The following is a 6,583-nucleotide window of genomic DNA, read 5'->3' as shown; positions in this document are numbered from 1 at the left end:
CACACACACACACACACACACACACACACACACACACACACACACACACACACACACACACACTGAGGCTCATAATGCAAAAACAGGGCTCATATTTTATCCTCCGCTTAGCTGCTATGACCGTCAGAGCCAGTTCAAAATCTGGTCCTTTGACTCCAGCTGCTCTTTTTATTTTTGTTATTCATTTTTGTTATTTCTTTAGCAAAGGTTTTTTTAAAGGAATGTTTTAACAGAAATGTTTGACCATGTGTTACTCACACAGGTTTTCTATTTGCCCCTGATTGACCTCATTCAGGCTTCAGCTCAGCCACAGCTCCACCCTTTTTTCATAATTGTTGGCCACATCTGGTCCACAGAAGATTCACCTGTCCTGTAAATGAACTGTACCAGAGGTAGCGTAATTGTGAGCTATCCAAATGCTGTCTAGGGAGCTCAGAGTACAAGGTCACTGTATGTGATTAGAGGATCATAAAGTCATAAATTCTTTCTGTGACTTGAAAGTGTCCCATCCAGTCATTCCTTTAGTGTAAAATAAAAGCATATAAAAATATTTCATGGGGTACAGGTTGATCCAGTGTAAAGTAGTTAACTGTAAGAGTTTTGTTTCAGACTGAATAGTTTTAGCACTGGGGTAATATCGTCCAAAACTGTAATTTCCTCCTCAGAAAGGTCAGATGCCTTGTTAGAGTACTTTCACCTTTTCTTTTACCTGGTCTATAAAGGTTAGGGCCACATCCCGTATCTTCTTCATAATTCCTGTTTCTAGCCTCCGTGTGATTGGCTGAGTGAGATAGATCAAAGATATAGCAGAGCTGCTAAAATTAGTTCAGCAAACTCAGAACGATGAGGTACACACACAGCTGACCAACACCTACATATTGTGGTCACTCCTTAATCTTAATCACAACTGAGGATAGCTGCAGCAGGACTGTATGGGTCATGATAAAAGGAGTAGAGTGTCAAAGCAAAACTCTCAATTTACTGCTCGATCTACGTCTCTACCCTCACCTACAGTCACGAGCTCTCGTAATGACCAAAAGAAAGAGGCTGTGAATATGAGCAGCAGTGACTAGGAAGCCTCCTGGATTAAGTTTTTTGGGCACGTCATACATGAAGAAGGCCCTGGGGCAGATGGGAGACATTTTTTCTCAGTAATTCAGGACTTTAAGGTCTTGAGTGTGTTACGTCCCTCTGCAGCCCCTAATCTCCTCAATGTTTTCAGCCGGTGCTAATTGATAAAAGCATACCTGAGGCAAGCTTCCCGGAAGCTCACTAGTCTTTGCCTCGGTGGCACCAGCCATTTTAGCCAACCTGCTATGCCATTTTAAGATAAAACCTCTTCTCACTACCACTCTGGTATTCGTCTCCTTTTTTATGTTGCGGCTTTTGAGCTGGGCCGTAACAGGGTGTATGAAAAAAACTGAGCTAGACTGCTCAGTCTAGATTCATGAAAATATTTCCCCCCTCATCCAAGAGAATTAGTCACTTCTAAAACTCCAGGTATTTAAACCTCTACGTGGTGGTGCTGATGATCACTGACCTTTTATTAATGATGTGTTTCATCATATCAGCCAAAGTATAAACAAAACAAAACCAAAAAAAAGGTGTGATCATTGCCACTGTGCATAAAACCACTGTGAGAACCATCGTGTGACCAGGTTAGGTCACCTGATGCTAAATGAAAGCAGAGGTTGAAACACCTGGTAAGACAACCCAAGACAGCTTTGTACTACAGATGGTTGATAGCTGGTGACATAATCCACCACCTCTGTTCAACGTTCATCTGAACGTAACATTTGCAGTGGGAGAAACATCTCGTCACTCATATAAGGGACTTCTTCTGTCTCAGCTGACTGTTTGTGTTCTTGGTCCAAAATGTGAAGACTGGCCTCGTCAAAGAGGAGAAAGGGCACTCTTGATTGCCACTCTCACCTTGCCTGGGGTGACCTGAAGAGTTTCACATGGGAACACAACGGTTTTCCTGAGGGCCCACAATTCATTAACAACAGGGAGCACCCCCAACACAGCCTGTCCATACCTTGTACTCAGGTAGGCGCTACAGGAGTCTGAAAGTCTGACATTTTTAAATAAAAGCAGGCTTTCATCTGCAGAAAGCAAACATTAGGAAGAGGTTCATTGAGATAACCAGATGGTGGCTCTTATTCTCCAGTCTACTACTGAAGCATGACAGAAGAAGAAGAAGATGATACGATTTAAAGAGTTCCAGTCAAGGCTCAAGTGATGGGAAACCCCCTGTTTTTTTCTCTTTCGTGAAGGCTTGAGTCATGTTTAAGTGACACGTTTCACGCATATCATCATTTTTCTGAAGTATGTTAGTTTATGTTGAACCCAGTCAAGTGTAAAACCTTATTTTTCATATTTCTGCTTTTATTCAACTGCAGTTTAAAAATATGTAATATAGTAGTTCACTGTTAGACTGATCATTAAATGGTTAAACAGTGGTAACTTGCACACTGACACTTTCCCATTACTTTTTTTTTTCTTTTTGCCTGTCCTGTTCGGTACTTTAGCATCAGAATTGTTGTCTGAAGGCCAGGAAAGATGCAAGTGGAGAAAATATGCCAATGCCAAATTTTTTCACTTGATTAATCTATATTATCATTGTTTATTTATTTTATTTTATTTTATTTTATTTTAAGAAATTACAAATTGGACAGACAATTAGAAAGAAAGAAAGAAAGAAAGAAAGAAAGAAAGAAAGAAAGAAAGAAAGAAAGAAAGAAAGAAAGAAAGAAAACAGAGGGGAAGGGGGCAGTAAAAGAAGACACTGAGAAAAAAAAGGAGAAAACAAACGAGAGAACAACACAATATAGAGACAACAACCTAGATACGTGTAAGTAAAAGTAAATACTAAATATTGAATGTTATTGAGCAGCACACAGGTCCGACAGTGTACAATATGCTTTAATGTAGCAGCCAAGGAAGATATAGTTTGTGTCTGTAAGCACTCACGTGTACACCTGTGTGCGTGAGCGCTTAAGTTCAAAAGGTTTCTTATGCAACGATCTCCTTTGTTATTTTCTTTTTCAGCAAATCTGTGGTAGCGATCACTGTCCAGCTTTATCCAAGATTTAACAACTGGACAAATGGCCTCGTGTTCATCTTTGGAATATTTTGGGTATAAAGAGAAATTCATGGTCGACATCATGCCTGCAACCTGTCCATTCCTGTAAAACAAAGCCCAAATAGTCATTCTTCCACCATCATTTGATATGCTGTGTTTGGTTTTCTCCAACACACTGCTGTGCATTACAGCCAAACTTTTTAATAAGAAGCTTTCTCCCGGTAACCTTTCCTATCAGTGTACTTGGACTGTAGAGTCTTCAGTATATATATCTTACAATCAGAGATGGGCTTACTGTAATCCGATTACTTTTTTCAAGTAACGAGTAAAGTAAGGGATTACTATTGCAAAAACGGTAATTAGATTACCGTTACTTTCCCGTAGGAACGCTGCATTACTAAAACCGCGAATTTTTTTGCGAGAATGTCTCATGACAGTGACGTAAGCGAGTGCGACGTTCGTGACAACAGCTGTGTGCAGATCAACAATGGATAATATATCGAGTGCGGGAGAGAGTATGAGCGTGCAGCGTTTAAAGCGTGGAAGCACTGACCTTACTTTGAGTTTGAGTCCATAAAAAGTGACAAAAACATTAGTGTCCGTTGTGCGTGGGAAGAAAACTTCTTTTTACAGTGAAAACTCCCTAAACTTCCAAGCAAGCACCGAGTGCGCTACCACGTAATGGGAAATTCACAGTAATTAGTTACTGATTACTTGACCAACACTGCTTACAATAACATCACCTTCAGTGCATCCTGTGTTGGACATGTGCCATTTTAGCTCTTTATGAGACTCTTGTGGTCACAGCAAACGCTGGTTTCCTGAGATGACCATATTAGGGAAATCACCTCCCTCTGATCTCAGACAGAGCAAAGAGCAGAAAAGAAACTATGTTTAATGGCATTTTACAGCATTTGGCATCATTTGGCAGCATTTGTTTAATATGAGCATCCGCAGTATGTGTAATAACAGAAAATGAGCAAAAGCGGAGAAAGTCAACTTGGCAATTTTCCAAAATATTTGCCCTTATAAATGCTTCCACCTTCAAAGGTGGTCTAACTTTTGAAAATGTCTTTTCAAAAGTGAGTTTTAGAAAATATATTCACAGAGAGCTGTTGTCACTCTTTACAGGATCCAAAGACTTTCCAAAACCAACCCTCCAACACAGCAGCACAAGCAGCATTAAATATTTTCCACTCAGCTATCAGTCGTGTGGTGTGACACCTCTCCCACAGTTTGAAAGGAAGTCACAGCCCACTCTAACTGATAACAGCAAAACATGTAAGGGTTATCCTTTTAATCACCTGAGCTTACATGGCACTGTGCAGATTTCTCTTTTCCTTTTAAACAAACAACCTTTATTTGTCACATACACAATCATACAGACTACAACATGTAGTGAAATGCTTGGTGTCCGAGCTGCAGACAGGCTGCAGACGTAGCCGTGCCATGGAGACGTTTCCTCTCCACCACAAGACATTTGTCATGTGTGGTCTTCCTCCTTGTCAAAAATGTTCAGTTTGAAGAAAGACCATATTTTAAAAAGAACAAAAAATTAAAAATACACAAGAATATCTAGTAAAATAATCCAGATTTTGTTTATCCATCTGTCCATCCCAAACTCCTCCAAGCTCTGCCTTTGAGACACTGTAGGTGACTTATATTCCTATTTTAAATTGACCTAGAGGACATTTCTGGGGCATTTGCTGAAACTGAAGGTCTTTTGGAAAACCTAACTTTGTTTTGCTGATTATGAGCAACACTTTTCACTTTTAACAGTTTTCCCAAATATGACTCCGATCTCTGGTACAATATGTTGACAGAGATTCAAATCTAAACAAGAAACAAAAAAGAACATTATGCGTCTGATGTTTGATTATCAATCATCAGGTGTTGAGTGGCACAACAACACTGAAAAGACCTGTGATCCATAGCAATCCTTTCTCTGTTCTCAGTCATTTGCTGCTGCTTCTACTTTTTTTTTAGTAAAGATAACAATGGCTCAAAGTGCCTGCCATGAAGAGTATACCCACAGGAAGTGTTGTGCCTCCACAGTCTAATAAAAGAAATGAAACCAGCAGCATGAAAAAAGTAAAAGCGTGAAATGTGTTAGAAAGTTTACGTCAACAATGAAATAAAGTAAGACAGGTCATTAGTCTGAAAAAACTCAAGGCTCAATCCTGCACTCCTGCCAGCTGTTCATGAGCGAACTCGATTAAAGCTTAAAGTACTTATGAGAACCTGAGCCTTAAAAATTATGCATTAATCTTAAACACAGGCTTAAAAACTCTGCGATAGGCCCTGGGAAGATGATTTATGCGTGTGTGTGTGTCCTTATCACCGTGTTGGATGCAACACATAAGTATAAATCCCTTGTGAAGTTTGGCTAATTTACCTAGTGTATATCAAGCCAAATGTTATAGTTTAATATAAGATATCTATCCACTCTAGTCAGTTCATCATGGCAGGGTAAACCGTTCATATGTGCGTATAAAAAAAGTTTAATTTGATTCAATTTCCTCTATATACACACACACACCTACGCATATCTATTTTTGTGTTTTTATTTTGGACTTTACTGGGGTAGTTCAAAATCATTGTTATTTATCGTATACTCGACCGTATACTCATGTGGTGCCAGTGACAATAGAAACAAGTACAATTATGAGACTTTTTCTCTTTATTCACTGCTCTGCTTATCTGACAGCTGTGCGTCCTTATATTAAAGCTATGGCTGGCGATGTGTCACCATAGACGGTACTGATTGATGGTGCTGAGCAGGCTAGTTGCCGAGTGCAGCGTGAAATTTCCATGGAGATGCATCGCAGGTTAAGCTGCAGGTTTTGTCACAGCATTTCAAAAGGGGTGTGTGTTTAGGTATAGGGTTTGTGGAAGGTTTAACACAGAAGAATAAACCCCCTGTAAGTTTGTGCCCATCAAAGAGAAAGAGGTCAGCAATGTGTGAGAAGATTTGACCGGTCAAATAAGTCTGACAACACACTAGGAAATATTTAATAGTTGATGGTGCTCGTTAATCTGAAAACTCCTCTCTGCCCACTGCTTTTATGGAAAGTTGCACTCAAATTTTAAAACGTGTAATGTCTGATAGGACAGCCAAGCTAACACTAAATGACTTTGAAGGTAGGAAGGGTCCAGTGAAAATCATTTTTCAAGGTGCATTTTCTTTACATTTCACCTGACACTCAAAATTCTAGTGTTATAGTAACGTTACTATAACACTAGAATTTTGATTAAAACATGATTTAAATGATTAAATCATGATATGCCATATACATTTTCCTTATGAGATGAATTGTCAGTGCAAACTCTCCACTCACACTCCACTGACTAAAACAGTCACTTTATCAGAAATGTTTTGGTAGCAGAGGAGCATGCTGGGAAATGTATCACTTATACTTCCGCACCTTGTTCCTTGTCAATTTGTGCAAAATGTCTGCAACCCCACACACCTCAACTATGTTCCTCTTATGGAGAGGT

Source organism: Rhamphochromis longiceps, linkage group LG3 (genome assembly GCF_057381845.1).
Source record: "Rhamphochromis longiceps isolate RC_006_pf linkage group LG3, R_longiceps_female_GT1.1, whole genome shotgun sequence".
In the NCBI taxonomy this organism is placed as follows: Eukaryota; Metazoa; Chordata; class Actinopteri; order Cichliformes; family Cichlidae; genus Rhamphochromis; species Rhamphochromis longiceps.
The sequence above is the reverse complement of the archived record's forward strand: the minus strand, read 5'-3'. Positions refer to the sequence as shown.